This window comes from Pinus tabuliformis, chromosome 5_2 (genome assembly GCF_031772625.1).
Source record: "Pinus tabuliformis cultivar Carrire ecotype Pingquan chromosome 5_2, CPIR1, whole genome shotgun sequence".
Taxonomy (NCBI): domain Eukaryota; kingdom Viridiplantae; phylum Streptophyta; class Pinopsida; order Pinales; family Pinaceae; genus Pinus; species Pinus tabuliformis.
The window spans coordinates 701,504,379-701,523,902 of NC_142306.1; the positions used below are offsets into that span (position 1 = coordinate 701,504,379).

General features: G+C 40.3%; 1 protein-coding gene and 1 long non-coding RNA gene across 2 annotated transcripts in view; one reads left to right on the plus strand and one right to left on the minus strand.

The window, feature by feature from the left end:
- LOC149161067 (putative serine/threonine-protein kinase PBL7) overlaps positions 1-19,524 on the plus strand; it is an 88,057-nt gene that overhangs the window by 27,519 nt on the left and 41,014 nt on the right. The gene's annotated exons all lie outside the window — the stretch shown is intronic.
- LOC149161068 (uncharacterized) lies at positions 11,844-18,341 on the minus strand. Its single transcript, XR_016261830.1, has 2 exons — positions 13,948-18,341; positions 11,844-13,827 (listed from the first exon to the last, which is right to left on the minus strand). It is a non-coding gene; the product is annotated as an uncharacterized LOC149161068 (long non-coding RNA).

A 19,524-nucleotide genomic window follows, 5' to 3' on the forward strand; every position in this document is an offset into this window, starting at 1 on the left:
TGATATCTCCTTTCAATTTTAATTTCTGGGGCTGTGATATACCTTTCATAGTCGATAATGATACTTTTGGAATGCACTCGTCATCTAGATCTGGAGAGAATTATGGGGCATCTTCGATTTCTTCTACTTCTGATTCATTAGTTGCTTCACATTTATATAGGTTCTTGGTCTCTTTTCCTCTAGCATGCCTATCCTTAGGGTCCCACTTTTCACCACAATGTTTGCACTTTCCCTCTTTCATCCTTTGCATTTCCACATTAGTTTTGTCTCCTTCACGAAGATGTGGTGGAACATATTTTGTATTATCCATGTTCATAGACTGGGGAAATATTCGTCTCGAATATACTCTTTCATCCTTTGACCACAACATCTTTTCAAATTTCTTTTCAGCAGCTTTTTCTTTTTGTCTTGCTACTTCTATCAAGGTAATGTCATGAAGCTCAAATTCTGCTTGTAGATGGGGTTTAAGTCCTGTGGTGTACGATTGAATGAGACGAGTTTCTGATAATCCAAGTACTCGTGTTGCTAAAGTCTCCCATTCTCGAGTGTATTCGTCCACATCTCCCTTTTGTTGTAATCTAGTGAGTGCTAAAACCAATTCTTCTTCCTTGACACCTTAGAACCTTTTAAAGAACGCATGTTTGAATTTCCTCCAACTGATTGCAAGTGTCATCCTTTTCCACCACATATACCAATTGTATGCTTCGCCTTCCATTTGCATGGAAGCATGCCTGATCTTTCCGTCATCATTGTCAATACTGTAAATCTCGAAATATTATTCTGCTTTATTGAACCAAGCAATGCTTCATTTTTCGTTACCGTCAAACTTGGATAGCTCAAGTTTTTCTCTTCGTTGATATGTAGCTATCGTCGGGGTGAGGAAAGGGTGTTGACTTGAAAACGCATATTGGTGTATGGATTCCATAGTTGCCTATTTTGAACATCCGTGTTTCTATTTCCTTAATTAAGCGTGGAAGATGCCTTAAGAGACTCGAGATTCTAATGTGCGTTTGACGATTTTGACGAATCTAGAGAATTGAGATGTTGAGTAACCTCATTATTATGGAGTATTTGATTGGGCGTAATCTTCATATTGTCACAAATATAGGTCAACATCACCATCGCTCAATCCACCTTAACTGAAAGGTCTGCCTGATCCTTTTTAAAAACATTCTTGTTCTCCTCAAGTTGACTCTATTATCTTTGTTGTATTCTGGAGCTCTTCGATTTTATCGCCCTGTCCGGTCACCTTAGTCTTAAGGTCTACTAGTCTTTTATTGAAATCGGCCATTGACATTGATGAAGCCATTGAGCGGGTCTAAGGTGAAGTATACATATCCAGCGTAACTTGACTCTAATAGTATATATATATATAATTAAATTAAATTAATTAATTTAATTATATAATGAAATTATTTTTTATACTATATATATATTGTAATATTAATGCCACAATCCCCGATTAAAATAAATAAGGGTGTTTCTTTAGTGTGTATATATATATATATATATATATATATATATATATATATATATATGCCACAATCCCCAATTAAAATAAATAAGGGCGTTTGTTTAGTTTTTAAGAACGATACCAATACCTACAGTTGGAGTGAAAACAACCAATGGAAATACCCGAAAACAACAAAGGCACATAGAGTTAGAGGGTTCGACGATGGAGAAGAGGGCAGGGAACAGGTGTGGTTCGATGACGGAGAAGAAGGTGGGGATAGCTACAGGTTTGACGACGAAGAAGAGGGCAAGGGAAATTGGTGACTAGGTGCGCACTGGGGTCAAACAACAACCGAGTCCGAGGAGCAACTAGCTCTAATACTAAATGCAGTGAAATACTTAGCAATTATTAGCAATGATACATATTTTATTAATAAATGATTGAATGGATGGTTTACAAAGTGAGAGCCCCTCGCTTAAATATAGCCCTAAGTGCCTCTTGGTGAATGGACATGATCTTTGATCATGCCCTTTGCCTTAATTAAACTAATAGTTACAGGAATAATTTATTTTTATATAACATGAACCTAGTTTTGAGCTCCAATTTTCTCTGTTTTTTAGCCCATCCAAGTCCAATGTTGAACCATGCTTTGATATCAATTTGTAACACTCCTCCCACCTCCTTGACCATCCTGATTTGTGCGAGGTGTTACCTATGACTTGACCTCCATAGTTTGTCATGCAGATGGAGTTACAAAATTTTTAATTTTTCCAATGTTGTTAAAACTCGAAACCACCACTAACTTTGTGTTCTGCTCATCAAGAAATGTTTGGCGATATAAATTTTATCTCAATTCAACTCTCGTATTAAGAGTTATTCCCTTTTGAAGTCTAACCAATTATATAACGCCACATCAACACATGGCTACCAGTGGCTCCATCCTGGGATTGTGTTGCACCACGCGAGTGGACCTAATCAAACCCGACAAATTTTAGTGTTGATGGCATTTGGTTTTGAAACCCCCCACGGTAGACCAAGCGGGCCCTAGGGTGAATAGGGATAGTTGATTAGTCCCACACCCTAGATACATTGTCAAAAATGGTGCATAATATAATGGGGCGCTGATGGTGGGAAACCCCATGTTGACATCCCCCCCCCCTCCCCAAAATAACTTTTGGCAAACCAAGGGGGTTTTGGGATCAACATAAATTGTTGATATGAGCACCTTACGATTGTGTTGTTCAGAGGTGATGATGTTTTAACAAGGGCCTCCATGGCAATGGATGGACCCAACTTACCGAAACTTTCTCGTCAACAACCGCCACTACTCGATTGAGAAACATATCACTCCAACAGTGTCAATGGGCGACGGGTGGTCCTGTCACTAAATGAATCCAACCGACGAGAACTATCTTGATAACTGCCAGCACCGTTCTACTAGGCCCACCTGAACACATTAACCCAAACCTCATTTCTTATCCAAATTGCTCGAAGTCTAAGAACCTAGTAGGGCCCACCGCAGTCCATGTCACACTAGAGTAGTGTTCCAACACACTCCTACCCACCACATATGGATGCTAACAAGTAACGAAAAATGAGCAATGGGCAGGGTTCTCGCACTAGACCCTTAGCCAGACTAGCCATTTCATCTTCAACATCGCCCCTTTAAGTTCTCAGCAATCAAATCTATGGTGGTAGATTATGGCCCAACCACATGGTTCTGTGAATTGGAACCTTGGTTGGATCAGAGTCACCCTCCATTAACGTGCATGTATCACATTCACAACATGCCAAAACTCACAATGATTGGCGGTGGGTAGCGATAGTGTTCTATTTTGAAACCACAGCTGAATCGACCTAACTCTTGTCACTTCATCCAATACAAAGTTAACCATAGCAATGACGGTGAGTGGTGTTCCACATCGCTTCTCTACAAACCTAGTGGCATAAAGTTTGAGAGCCTGATGGCCCCACCCCCATTAATTTTCAGCGTTAGGACCCATCAGCCCTCTTCTTCACTTACCTCATTCTAATGTTTTTAAGGTCGAGAGCCTGACTCTGGGGTGATATGGTTTGAGGCCATGCTCTTAGACTTCAAATATTAATGAATGGAAATGACATGAGGGGAGATCTTACTCGCCAATTGTAGAGATACTTTTCCCAAGTGCCAAAACCATGGCCCTTATAGTGCCTTGCCACAACCAATAACGAACAAGGGTCCAAGTTACTCCTTCAAAAATTAAGAAAGAGGACATAGTCTCAAAATCCAAGTCCACACAGATTGCAAGTTATACAAGAAGTCGTTGCAGACAATCTAACTCTGCCTAAAATGTCCCCAGACCTCCGCTGGGGGGCATCACTCACACAATACTGACGTGATCAAAAACCACATATATATTTAACCATTGTTATATTGTAAATTACAAAATTGTCAAACATATACCATAATATATACATAAATTAACCACAACATGCAATTCTAGAAATTAACCATAACACTCAAACCACAAATATGCAAACCATGTAAGAGTACTATGGAATAAGCACATAACTAGTTTTCAAATACTTATCTATAAATTCTACGAGTTGGTTACAATCCTTCGTTGTTCCTCCCAGCCATAGACTGCGTTGCTCTAGTTCTTTCAACAATCGGTCATGTTAGTTTTTGTAGCATTGGAGGCGTTTTAGTCTTGAAACTTTGTGGAGAGGCTAAAACACACAAGTGCTTCATAACCCATGAATTGTTTATGGAAATTCCACCTATAAGTGTCTCGATTATATTATTAGCCTATTTTTAAATATTTCCTAAGTATGAATGTAGGAAATCTGGTTAATTAATCATTATTATTTAAGATAATGTATGAATCATCTAGAAACTCACAAGATTGACTCTGATATGATCTTGGCCCTTGATTAAGTTTTAATTTTGGTCGTTGGAGGTCCAACAGAAGATTATAAGAAGAAGTTGATGCGTAGATGAAGAACACACCAGTGCAGACACTTAGTGATATAGGCAAATCGATTTTTCAGTAGTGGAGTGATTCAGCAGGAGGATTCGAGCCAAAGATCAAGTAACAGGTGCAAAGGAGTGAAGCAGTATTCTGGTGGAGGTTTCTAGTGTTAGAAGAGTCAGATTGAGGAAGTGGGAGTTTGCCCAGAGGGATTGTGCAAGGATTGCGTAGGAAGCAGCAACAAAGAAATTCGATCTAGCTGGAGGAGCAATCGATTCAGTAGTTGGCAGTCGGTATTTTGATCAGGAGGACCAGTGAATCAGTTCCAAATCCAGAGAGAAGCAGAGTTGTAGATTTCAAAAGTTTCAAGGCAGTAGCAGCAAGACCTGAGCAAGCACTGCGCAGAAGTTGACGTAGAAGGAAGTGTGAATTTTTGAGGGGCCAGTTTCGAGCGTTGAAATCAGTTGTGGAGTGAGGATAAATCCTCCAAATAATTTTTCCAATGATTCTCTCAAATTCGATTGCCATTTTGGCATCCAAATTATTGTACTCAGATTTGTTGTTGAGGATTAATAATAAAACACTCATCTGTTGCACTAGTTTTCCCGCATTGGGTTTTTCGAGGGACAATTGTCCAAAAATAACAGTGTTAAAATTCTTGGGTGTGTGCTAGAATTTCTCAGTTTCTAGCATTTTATTTTTCATGGAATTTTTATGGTGAAAATTGCAGTTGTGATTTTATTCATTGTTTGTCGTAGCAAATAAACTGCATAATTAAATTTACAATTAGGAGAATAATTTTCAGTTGCTGCAATAAATGAAATTTTCACATGGTATCAGAGCATGATTGATCAAGTAGGGAAGCTTAGAAGCAAAGATAAAAAACTTCTCTCTTCAGAGGGAGCAGCAAGGCAAAATTTTATGGTGTTGTGCGGTGCCTAGCCAGGCAATGCGGAGTGTTGGGCAAGGCTTCGATTTTCGAGTTGCAATTGCAAGAAAAGTAGATTTGTCCAGAAAATCAATTCCAGCAGGTAGAGGGAGCATCAATAGCTCAATGTTTTCGCTAAGCATATTTCTAGTCTGGGCACAGAGAATTTTTATAGCAGTTTGCTAGCGTAGAATCCGTGGAAGAGAAATAACACAAATTTGTCTTTAGTAAATTTCAGTATGACCATGGACAGAATTGAAATTTAGGGAGCTTCAAATTTGTCGTCCAGGTTGGAGGATGAATTTGCTTGTTTATAAGGCTCAACTTCATAGGGTATCTGGTATATAGATAGTGGAGTGTTAGCTCACATGATAGGGGTTAGAGAATATTTGTCTAGCTACAAGGAGGAGCATATGTACTTCGAGATTACGATGGGAAATAGAACGAAGTGTACTCCAGTAAGGAGAGGTACCATCAATTTTCAGAAGGAGTCAAGAGCAAGTATCAGCACTACAGATGTACTACATGTATCAGGATTGGGTATGAACCCGATTTTAATGTCCGAGTTACAACATAAGGGATATGATATCTACTTTGTAGGGAAGAAAGTGTTAGTCAAACACTCGAGCTGGAAGAGGGTGAGACGTATTGGAGTTCGAAGCAACAGGTTGTACAGGTTGCAACTTGACTCTCCAATGGCATTGATAGGAAGTTACAACAGTAGTGGGGAGGAACTAAATTAGCTATGGCATAGGAGAATGGGACATCTACACCATGGAGCATTCAAGATGTTTAGGGAGACAGTAATAGGGATTTCAGAACTTGGCATGGAACACGATGATGTGTGCAGAGGATGCATGCTTGGGAAGTATGCTAAGGCAACATTCCCAAGAAGTGATAGCAGGCAACTGGCGTGTTAGGACTTATACATTTAGATATTTGTGGCCTGCTGTCCACTAGAGCTCTCAGTTGGGCCGAATACTTCATCACCTTTATTGATGATCATTCTAGGAAAACCTGGATCTACTTCTTGAAGACCAGGGATGAGGTCTTCAATCGTTTCAGGGAGTTTAAGGCTCTCGTAGATAATGCAACAGGGAACAAGATCAAGGTGTTTCGCTGAAATAATGGTGAAGAGTATATTCATAAAGATTTTACAGATTTTTTGCGAAGGAAGGCATCAAAAGAGAGTGGACAACTCCCTACAATCCATAGCAGAATGGGGAAGCAGAGAGAAAAAACATAACTATAGTTGGGGTTGCAAAAGAAATGTTATATGACCAGGATTTGCCCAGATTTCTGTGGGCAAAGGCATGTAACGCAAAAGTGTATATTCAAAACAAGACTCCTCATAGAGCATTAGGGAAAAAAGCGCTAGAAGGGGTCTTCACAGGGAAGAAGCCAGAAGTTAGTCACTTCAAGATCTTTGGTAACGTTGCTTATTGCCACATGCCAGATGAGAAGCACGCCAAATTGGATCAGACTGCAGAGAAGTGGTTTCTCGTTGGTTATAGTGAAACCACCAAGGCATACATGATCTACATTCCTAGAAATAGGAAGATTGTAGTGAGACGGGACATAAAGTTCATTGAAGATTGAGCTTTCAAGAGATCTCGTGAGATACCTGTAGGTGATTAAAATCAACCAGGTGAAGCTCCATTGGTCCAACCACAGGGGTAGCCAATGGGACCACCAATGGGACAATGAAAGGGATCCAATATAGTGACCAGCACTAGCATTTTCTCGGGTGTAGGGGATCCAATGAGATCTTAGAAGATGGGGTAGTAGAGGCAAGATGAGCAGGAGCTAGTTGAACCTCCTGAACCAACAGAGAAGTTTGTCAGACATTGAGAGATGTAGAGGAGCTCGTTGGAGTTCCTAGAACGAACAAGAGAGAGCACAGGAAACCTGATAGATATCAAGCATTGGTAGCTTAGGTTGCAGAACCTTCTAGCTTTCAGGAAGCCACACAACATCAGGTGTGGGTAGATGCCATGGTAGAAGAATACAACTCTATCATGATGAATGATGTTTCAGAGGTGGTGCCAAGGCCTGAGGACAAGTCAGTTGTAGGTTCTAGATGGATCTACAAGATCAAGTATGTTGCAAATGGCAACATGGAGAAGTACAAGGCTAGGTTCGTGGCAAAGGGGTATGCACAAAAAGAAGGGATAGATTATGAGACCTTCGCCCCAGTTTCTAGATACACTTCTATTCAGTCAGTTATATCCCTAGCAACTCAAATGGGATGGCAGATTCACCAGATGGACATCAAGAAAACATTCTTGAATGGGGTGAGAGAGGAAGAGGTGTACATAGAACAACCAGAGGGCTTCAAGACTCATGAGAGGTGCACTCATGTGTGTGGACTAAAGAAAGCTCCATACAGGCTTAAGCAGGCTCCCAGAGCATGGTATGGTCGGATTGACAGCTACTTGCAGCAGATGAGATTCATCAAGAGTGACATTGATCCAAACTTTTAATATTTGATGGTAGAGGGCGAGCCACTCATCCTAGTATTGTATGTGGATGATCTCTTCCTTACAGGATCATCAGGGCTCATAGAAGACTGCAAGAGGAACCTAGCAGCAGAATTTGATATGAAAGATTTGGGGATGATGCACCATTTCCTAAGATTGGAAGTGTAGCAGAAGGACGGGCAGATTTTCCTTAGGCAATGAAGATGCGCTATAGATATTCTGAAGAGGTTCAAAATGCAGGATTGTAGACCCATGTCTACACCCATGATCACCAACTGGAAGAAGAATGATGTGTCAGACGACAAGGATGTTAACCCCACCTTTTATAGACAACTCATCGGTTCTATCATGTATCTGGTCAACACTAGGCCAGATATTTGCTTCGCAGTCAATACCCTCAGTCAGTTTATGGTAGAACCAAAGAGAGTACATTGGGTAACAGTGAGACATATTTTGAGGTATGTGCATGGCACAATCAAGCATAGGTTGAGATACACCCAAGGGGATAGCATCAGACTATGGGGATTCACAGATGCAGATTGAGCAGGGAATTTAGTGGATAGGAAAAGTATCTATGGGTATTGCTTCAACGTTGGATCAGGAATGGTTTCTTGGTGTAGAAGGAAGCAAAAGTCAGCAACACTGAGCTCTACTGAAGTAGAGTATATGGCAGCAAGCACAACTACGTGCGAAACTATATGGATTTTGAAGTTGTTGGTAAGCTTGTTCATGCAGAGGATGGAGGCGACCAGTGTCTGCTGCGATAATCAAAGTTGCATTAAGCTCTCTGAGAATCCAGTGTTTAATGACAGGTCAAAACACATAGATATTTGGTTTCATTTCATCAGAGATTGTGTGCAGCGTGGAGCAATCCAGCTACAGTATATTCCCACAGATAAGCAAGTTACTCGCAAAAGCTCTAGGTAGAGCTAAGTTCATCTATTTTAGAGAACATATGGGTAGGATGGAGAACCCATTTTAGTAGTAGGGACAGTCTATTTTGGATGCTTCTTAGTTGCAATTGTTGCAGCTGTAGCAGCAATAGATGAGAGAGAGTTACAGTCAGATGCAGAGTTGGTAGCAGTATGGCAATGTCAGTAGCAGCACATATGTAGCGTCAAAGTTGCGCAGTGGTTGGTGGGCAGTATCTAGACATCAATAGCGTGACAGAGAGGTGATACAGAGACAGATCGTTGTAGCAGCAGTGGTGTAGCGCTAGAACACCTTCCTCGCTAAGAGGGAGTGTTAGTTTTTGAAGCATCGGAGATGTTCTAACCTTGAAACTTAGTGGATAGGCTAAAACACATGAGTTCTTCATAACCCAAAAATATTTTCTGGAAATTCCACCTATAAGTGTCTCAATTAGATTATTAGCCTATTTTTAAATATTTCCCAAGTCTAAACTCAGGAAATCTGATTAATTAATCAATATTAATTGAGATACAGTATGAATCATCTAGAAACTCACACAGATTGACTCTGATATATGATCTTGGCCTTTGATTAAGTTTTAATCTTCGTCGTTGGAGGTCCAAAAGAAGATTATAAGAAGAAGTCGATGGGTAGATGAACACACCAATGCAGACACTCAGTGATCTAGGCAGATCGATTTTCCAGTAGCAGAGTGATTCAGCAGGAGGATTAGAGCCAGAGATCGAGTAGCAGGTGGCAAAGGAGTGAAGCAATATTTTGGTGGAGGTTTCCAGTGTCGGAAGAGTCAAATTGAGGGAGTGTGAGTTTGCCAAGAAGGACTACGCAAGGATAGCGCAAGCAGCAATAGCAAAGAAGTTTGATCTAGCTAGAGGAGCAATCAATTCAGTCGTTGGTGGACCAGTGAAATAGTTCTAGAGCCAGATAGAAGAAGAGTTGTAGATTTTAGAAGTTTCTGGAGGAAATAACAGCAATAACTACGCAAGCACTATGCAAAAGTTGACGCAGAAGGAAGTGTGAATTGTTGAGGGGCCGGTTTCAGGAGTTGAAATCAACTGTGGGGTGAGGAAAAATCCTCACAATATTTTTTCCAATGATTCTCTCGGATTGAATTGCCAGTTTGGCATTGAAATTATTGTACTCATATTTGCTACTGCAGATTAATAATAAAACCCTCATTTGTTGCACCGGTTTTCTTGCATTATGTTTTTTCGGGGATAATTGTCCAAAAATAACGGTGTTAAAATTCTTGGGTGTGTGCTAGAATTTCTTAGTTTCCAACATTCTATTTTCCACGTAATTTTCATGGTGAAAATTGCAGTTGTGATTTTATTCATTGCTTTTCGTAGCAAATAAACTGCATAATTAAATTTGTAGTTAGGAGAATAATTTCTAGTTGCTGCAATAGATGAAATTTCACAGGTCACCCAAGAGCTAGGGCTATGACTCCACTCAGCGTCAACTACTCGAGCCAGGTACATGCTTCATACCATACATGAAAGAGCCAAGGTACCAAACCCATCAGCGTCCAACCTCCAGGCTCACACACTCCATTAGCTTGCGCCCAAGTGGTACACACCCTTCTCTGCACCCTCACTCCCTCGAGTCTCGTGCCACCACCTTCAGGGCATTTAACTGTCGGAAAAGGATGGTCTCGACTCTATGGCTCTAGGAGCTCTTGCTGCCCTCCTGGGACTCCAAGTACCCTCTAGGCTCTCGTGTCAAACCCCTCCAACCACAAAGCTCACATCCCCCATCAACCTGCGCCCAAGTGGTGCACACCCTTCTCTACACCTGCAGTACCTCAAGTCTCATGCCATCACCTATAGGGTGTCTTATTGTTGGACAGGGATGGTCCTCTAGGGCTCCAGGAGTCTTACTGCCATCCTAGGTATTCACTATCTAACTGCCTGATCCCTCTTAGGGGAGAATACCCCTTTTATAGCCATGTTTCTCTCTTTTTATTATTATAATATTATAATATACATTTTCATCCAGATGCCTTTTCTTGCCATGGATTCTCGGCTTCCCAAAATCTTTTCATCTGGGTCTGTCCACAACCATTATGTGTTTATTACTATGCATAAATTAAACATACTTGCCACACTTATGCTTTCCAACCTCATAGCATATAAAAGCATATACACACGGGCATCTCGGCCCCGACACATAGACACACACATACACATGGGCGCACCGCCCAAAAGCAATTCTCAGCTTACTAGCCTAATTAATTTTTCCCTAGCTCACCAGCCTAATGATCATGGTCCTCAGACCCATTACATAGGCACACCAGCCTTAACCATATATATAACTTGGCTCCACTGACCTAACATGTATATATATACAGAGGCATACAAGCCTCAATGAGTTTCAGTCTAACCAGCCTATTCCACATTCTGGCTCACTAACCTAATGTCACCTATACTTGCATATCACTATCCAGGGGATCCTGATTGGGGTGTTACATTCCCCTCCCTCTTATTTATGCATTGTCCTCAATGCATTAAATTACAGTCAAAACATGCAAGAACTGTTGTCCCATGCGATTTATCCTCCCTTCTTTCGTGTTCGCAGTCAGTATATTGTAGGTGCATTGTTCATATGCTACACCGATGTCTTTATTTCAGGGCATCCTCAATTCCCTGTGCATAAACAAGATCCATAGGTTTTTATCATGCCCCACATTGAAGGGTGTGCAGCCCAGCACAATAACCACTATACCTGATAAGACATGAAATCAAATAGGATTAATGCCTGCAATAATTAATTCACGGACATACTCTGCTCCAAATGAGAAAAAACAACCATATAATACACACTGCACAGTTAACAGCAAGAAATATTCTCAAGGTAAAACTTTAGTGAATAATTAAGGCACATTCTGCACATTAGTGCCCTGTCATTGTTCTTTCTTGAACAGAGAATCCTCCATATAACACATGATTAGCAGCAAGAGGTTAACTCTCAAGGTAACATGACAATCAATGAGCAAACCACATCAGGCATTTAAGTGCTTCCTCAATGAGCACTACTCTTGCATATAACATTACTGTTGTTTCCATGATTTGCAATCCTGCTTTTAGGTTGCAAAGCCTCGATGTGCTATTTTCCCAGTCCTCAATCCTGGAAATTTTGAGTAATCCAGACTAACTTAGATATCCAAGAACTCTGTTCAAATGTTGGAAATTCATTTGAAATAGACACCTTAAAAGCCTGCCCTTTTCTGTCTAAGAACATACTTGAGTGCAAGATAATCCTCTCTCCTTGATTGCAGATAGAGAGCTCCTACACACATTGTATTGTTGAAGGTAATATGCTTAATCATCATCCAAGAAATGCACTGTTACTAAGTTTAACCATGTCTTCATAGGTATGCAGCCTTCCTATGATTATGGACCTAAGGATGTGTTGATTGCCATGCTATCTTGGAGAGAGCAAGACTATATGAATGCAGCTGTTAAGTAGGAATAATTTTCATTTTTGTTTCTGTTTGTATGCTATTGCTTATGCTCATAATTTCTGTTGTTAGTGGTGCTATTACCCACCTCTTCAAAAGATTCAACAGCCTGTCAACCAGGTCATAGCCTCTTCCATGAATGTGCCTTATGTGTAATCTGTAGATTGATGAATCACCGTCCATGGTACAAGTTTCTGTGGGTGTCTGATGATTTTATCAAACTATAAAATGTAATACCACTTGGCATCTCAGGTAGATGAAACAATTTAGGAAGCTCTGTATTCAGTTGTGGCCACCATTCAGGTAGACTGGTCAATAATTGCTGACCAATTCACAAGACTTTACTTCTTCACACCAGACTATATTTATACTTGTCAATCTGTTGTATGTTGTTCACACCCTTGTGGTCCATAATGTTCAGAGCTGCATCGTGCAACTTTACAACACAAAGCGTTGTAATGGTTTTCACCAGACCGACAGAATATGTATTGTTATTTCCTAGCTTTAGATTTAGTTGACCATAGTTTGGACATGGACGACCAAGATGAGGCCAAGGTTCCACTCGAGCTAGATGTTCAAGTCGGCAATCATTCATTTCCCTCTCCCAGTTTTGAATATCTTGTTGCTCAACTTATATACAATTTCCACCACTGAAATAGTCATATCCATCCACTACTTTGTTGCACCTATAACAAAAATATTGACCACAATTATAGCAAGTCATCTTGTTGCAGCTGTCTGTTTTGGAGATAGCCATCTTGCATGATGGACATTGTTTTGCAGCACGTAGTATCTGCTTCACACTAGGCAGGTCATTAATTAAGTCCTGCTTCATTTTTCTTTGCTTTGAAACTATCTGACCTGAATTTTAGCACTCCTGAATATTCATTGAAGAATATAGGAAACACATGCAAAGTGCTACAGAATAGTTGATATTTTTTTCATCATTGTATTGCATCAACCAGGAAACTGAAATATCAACATCTGGAGATAAAAACCCAGAAATCACCCAAAACACATGTCAATGCAATAGGAAGAAGGTGCTGAACATTGAATGTGTAAAAATTTCCCACCAGAACATCTTTTGAAGAAGACATGCTATTGCTTAGGAACACCAATTTCTGTATCATTCCTTGGTTTAGCTGCTTGCACTCTCTCAGAACATCACTTATGTTCATTTGGGAAGGTAGTGCATTGCCCTAAACTGGAAATTTCTGGGACAGCTTGATTGACTGCATCAGACCGTAAAGATTAGCGCCATTCCTTATGTGAGTGAAGCAAACTTGATTTTTAACTCCATTATCTCTTGATGGCTTCTTTACATGCCTTCCATGTGCTCCTTCTGGGTTTCTAATAGTGATTATAAACTCACTAAATAGTAGAGATTCAGGCTTTGCCCCTTGAAAATTCTCAATCTCAAATTGTGAGCAGTCCTCTAACTGTGCAGCGAAGTCTATAGAATTATCATTTCCTTCAGCTCCCTGGGACCTCTAGGAGAAGGGAGTCCCCTCACCACCCATCTCTAGTTACATCTACTTTATTTAGCTGCCCCTTTATAGTCATTCATCGCAAACCAAGCTTGCATAGCCCTATAATTGACATCATTGGTGACAATATGGAACACACTGTTTCATGAACAAAATGAAATTTTGCCCTTGCATCAATGAAAGATACAATAAATAATAAGGATGAAGCATGATGTCCATAAAATAATCTAGTGAAATCAAGAAAATCTGAAACGTAACCTTCATCAGGAGCTTCCAAAATGCTTCTTGAAATGCTTGATCCTTGACCATTGATCTTCCCATACTGTAACTCGTTCCCTTGCTTTTGAGGAAGGCATTTTCAGATTTGGAATTTTATTTTTTAGCTACTGTAACGGCCTTTATTTCATACCCAAGGCTTGCTGCACATTAAATCATACTGGGGCTGTGGCTATTCTGGAAAATACTGCAACCCTGTCGAGTGAAGACTTGCTGGTATAGTGGTGCCATGCAACTGCCTTTTACACCAGCAAATAGAAAATAGATATACCCAGAAGATGCGATGGGTGGTCAGCCTGAGTTTGAATAGTCCGGTGAACCTAGCAGCATCCTGACAAAGGATCATCTCCAGTGATCCTGGCAGGGCACGTTTCATCTTTTGAATTATTCTGAGGTCCTGACATGGCATGTTTCTTCTTTTTGAAGCATAAGGGGCCAGGAGTACATCATTCCTATTGATGCCACGCTATAAAGCAATCATCCAAGTTCCTTGATAAAAAAATTCCTCTATATCCATGTGAGATGGTAGCTGCCACGATTTTGTCCTTTTAAAGGATCCTTCTTTATGTTTCATATTGCTGTAGCAGTGACAAGGACTCTGCCTAGTTTAGAACAAGCAGAATTGGTCACTGATGATGCATTGATCAAGATTTATTTTTTTCCTCAAAGGTGGTGCCCTCTTATAGGCATGGCTATCATCTTATCCTTTTCGTTTTTAAAACAGAATGATTGTTGTAAGAAGAATCCCAACAACGCCAATGCCTGCAGTGTTACTGTCTCTTAAGGAAATGTAAGTATGAGCAACACAAACTCAAGTCTTGGAAATTCAGAAATCGTGGATGGTTGAGCTGCTTCATAACCATATTATGGGGAATCATATGACTAGCAGTATGGCATGATTCAATGAGTTTGTCGAGTAGAAGAAATTGGAGCAAAATTCTCTTACTCCTGCCCATACAAATTCATGGTATGCAGCATAGCCCTCAGGATATCTCCAATCTAATATGTTCAAGTCCATGTATGATGTAGCTGTAGATCTTCAAATCTGAATATAAAATTTGCAAAATACCATCATATCTCATACCAAGAGGGAGTGGAGATGCCAAGATGAAGTTTTGAGATGCCTTCACAATATTGCTTGCTTCATCCTAGAAGCAATAAGTCAATCTGGAATGTGCATTTCAACTGCTGCAACAATCTGTTTAATATGTCTGTAACACATGTCCTCAAGCTTGAGTGTTGCAGTCACCAATTCAGTCATCCATTCTGTAGCAACCTTGTTGATGTGTTACTTGAAGAGAATGAATCAGCATCCGTCAATAAACTAAAATGCCAACCCAGGGCTGAATTATTGGTTTGCTCAAGTTCAATATTCCTTCTGATCTTCTCAATGACTATATATGCAATTTATGGTTAAAACAACATACATTTTTGCAGAGCATTTGATGTTTAGTGCTAGCATGGGGATTCTGTTCATTCTGTTCTTATTGCTTCCTGTATCAGCCAGATACACTTCTCTTGTAAATGGAGAGAAGCCACCAAGCAGACAACTTTCTGGATTCAGAGAAAATCTGATACATATACCTCGTTGTCGTCTCCGTATAGTCCAGGGAATATCAGTTTCTCTAATTTCCTGCAAAGAGCATTCGGACGAAGCAAGCAAAGGCTGCGATGCATACCGGACCAGTTCGGTAATCAAAACTTGTAAAAGCCACAGAAATTCGAACTTCTGTAAATACAGGAAGTGGAGAATTCCTCATGAAGTTGGCAATCAACATGCCAGCTTATCCTATTCTACGATTTCTTGACACAGGAAGCGACCTAACATGGATGCAGTGCAAGCCCTGCACTATTTCTATAAGCAACCAACTTCAATCTATTATCCTTCGCGTTCTTCCACTTACGACAAGGTTCCATGCAAAAGCCTTCTTTGCAACGCGCTGCCAGAGTTTGAAAGCAAGAATATAGCTAGCAGTGAATACCAGTATACGTATGGCGATTTCTCAATTACTGTGGGGATTTTCTCATACGAGACCTTGACATTAACTTCCAAATCTGGAACAAAGCAAACATTCCCAAATATTGCCTTTGTATGCGGTCAAATAATGAAGGCAACGGCTTCGATCAAGGAGCCGGGATAGTGGGCTTGGGACAAGGTCCCCTCTCGTTAATTTCACAGCTCTCTGCTTCAATGCCCAGGAAGTTTTCTTACTGTCTGATAACAATCGAGGATTCCCAGTCAAAAACGAGCCTCTGATGTTTGGAGAACCTGCAAGATTGAGGGGCAAGGTGTCGAGTTCGACTCCCATTGTCCAAAACAATCAAGAGTCAACCTTCTATAATCATTCTCTGGACGACATCAGTGTTGTTGGAAAATTGTTGAATATTATGAAAGATACTTTCAGCCTTCAATCTGGTGACCCTGGCGGCTTTGTTATCGATTCTGGGATGACAGTAGCATACCTCAAACTAGCCGGTTATGATGCAGTGAAGCAGGAATTGAATTCTCTAATTAAGCTTCCTGTAGCGGATGGCTCTCAAATTGCGTTGGACCTGTGCCATAAACCGACTGCATCGAGGGGGTCTCTGCCAAAATTTCCCATTATTACATTTCATTTCCGGGGAGCGGATTACCATTTACCCAAAGAGAATTACATGGTTTTAGACAAGAGCGGTTTGTTGTGCCTTGGGATGTTGTCAAACTGTGGCATGTCCATATTTGGAATGTTCAACAGCAGATTTACCATATTATGTATGACATGGAAAACAAGCTGCTCTCCATCAACCCTTGCTAGTGCTCTTGGGAAGCAAGATGCTGCCAGCGGTGTTGCTTGCAGCAACATTTTCTCTATCAAAACCATATTAAGCAATGGGATAAGCTTATTCACCATTGGTTTGATACTCTAAGGGAAGAACCCTAGAAACCTTAATAGCCAGTGGCCTTAAATACAGAGGCCCTATAGTTGCAAAATCCTGCTGCCTCCACCATCTACAATTCCAGAGTTATCTGTTGGTCCTCTTCAGAGCTTCCCTAAAACCCTTTCCGTTTTGCGGCATTGTTGAAGATTTCTAACGATCTTCTAACAGTCTTGTTCTTCAGTTATTAAATGAACTACGTCGCTATATGAAAGATATTTGATAGTTTTGGGCCCTTTCCGCGTCATTTGCACACCATTTTATGTTCTGCAAGTGTTCGAAAATTGGGGAGTTTAAAGAGGCGTCTAGCGTGAATTAGAGGGGAGAAATCCATGGAGTCAAAGAGATCCCCCTGAAAAACAAGCCGCCTAGAAGGAATTTTGCTGATAAAGTCATTCTCTGCTCTGTAGATTATACCCAACAGTATTCTTGCTGGTTTAAACTTATGAAGTCAGTCTAGGCCATAGCACAAATATTATGATTGCCACAAGATGGAAGAAGCCATAGCATCTAATTATCTCTCACCAAAGCTCAAACTCTAGGCTTTGTTCCACGTTGATTCCCCTTAGAGCCCATGTTCATTGGATTATCAATATGTAAGAGTTAACCATGATGCTAAAGGCCCGGCTGTCAGTTTCGAAATATTTTGAAATCATCCATCTCTGCGTTTCATGTAACATTTTCAGAGCATGCTCACGCAGCCCAATATGGCCATACCCTGCTATCATCACATTGCACGGGAGACTGTATCTCACTCAAGGATATTGTCAAACATATCGTGCCCTTCCTCTGAGATTATAAAAGTCCAAGAAATAACACCTGATTGAGGTATTTTGTTAAACAGTTTGAAGGATTACTCTGCACATTTCCCTTATGTACGCTGTTGCTTGCCTGAAACCACATCCTTCCTAGATCACGGGCAATGTCGTATTTATGAGAGTTCTCTCATAAATATTTGAATACAATGCCCTCGACTTATTTCAGCCCAGACTTTCATACCCCGCTGCAAGGCCAAAAGCGCCTCATAGGCTTTAAAAAACAAAAGGAAAGGTCAATAGGTCGGTTGTACGACTACCTGTTGCATTTTGGCGTTAGAATTGAAAATGCCTCCTGACATGGCACTTAATCATCTCATTCTATATGTATATAAATATGCTTTGTTGGCGTGATTTGTCAAATATTTTACGTTCATCCTCTCAAGAGCCAAATACCACATATACATTCCCACCAACGTGGTTTGGCTTATATTTCTGGTTATTTTACTTGTTGCATAAGCTTGTATGTTAATAATTTCACTCCTGTCCTCCATCCTGACCCCATGCAAGTGCAGTAACAAATATGGAGTGAAATTTGCTTTTCAGCTTTGTATTTTCTTTTTAGCCCATACAACCTTAGTGTTGCAACCTAGTTGTGATACCATGTATAACGGTCACCAACTCTCTATTATAGGGTGTCATATATGCTTAGTGTTTTCCTGTAAATGCTTGGTTTGATGAGGAATGCAAAATGGCAAGGAAAATCTTGAAAAGGAGATGAATGTAAAGTTATATAAGCAGATTTTAAAAAAGAAAAAAGATGTGTTCATGCAAACAAGGCGAGAAGACTTAATATATCTAGGCAAGAGTCACCCAAAGCATTTTTGGCAGGAACTTCAACCAAGGAAGAAGCAAATTGAAAATAATATTACAGCAAATCAATGGTTTGACTATGCAAGACAACTCTACGAGAAAGAATAAGAGGAAGAACCTCCTCCCAGGATCAACACAACCAAAAAGCTTTTCACATTACAGAAAGTAGAGATAGGAATTAAGAAGTTGAAAATAGGAAAGGCAAAGGACTTGGTTGAACTTCAAGCGGAATATCTAAAATAGGGAATGAACATTCTTGCACCGCACATCATGGAAATATTCAACAACGTCATTTGGCAAGGATCCCCAAGAGATTGGACAACTAGTCTAGCAATACCCTTTTCAAAAGTGGAGACATTAATAATCCTTCCAACTATAGAACCATTATGATCAATCATTTGTTTGCAAAGCTCTTCAGCAGCATGGTGGAAAATAGAATCAGTAAGTGGGTGGAAGTCAAAGAAAAGTGGGCAAAAGGGCAAGCAGGTTTTAGGCCGAACCATTCTACAATAGATCATGGTATCACGTTGAGACATGTTGTTGAAAAGGTTTGGGAGGGCAAAGAAGAAGTATTTTGCTGCTTTGTTGACTTCAAAAAGGCATCTGACACTGTCCCTAAAGATAAGTTATGGAGTAGAATGGAAGAACTTGAAATTCCTTTGCATTATAGAATTGTTGCCCATAGGCTTTATGAAGAGATGAAATTCAAAATTAGAACTTCAACAGGTATTTCATGAAGTTTTAGAAGTGACATCGGAGTCAAGCAAGGCTACCCTTTATCCCTTACTATTTTTGGTTTATGTATTGATAAATTGGAAGAGTGGTTAAATCTGCAAGGTGGAGATGGTGTTTGGTTGGGGGAGTTCGTGATAAAGCTTCTTTTATATGTTGATGACCTTGTATTGATTGCTGAATCGGCCCAGGGATTGCAGATGCATCTATATGCCCTTGAGCATTTTTGTGAAGCAGTGGGGATGCAAGTCAATACCAGCGAGACCAAAATAATGATTTTCTC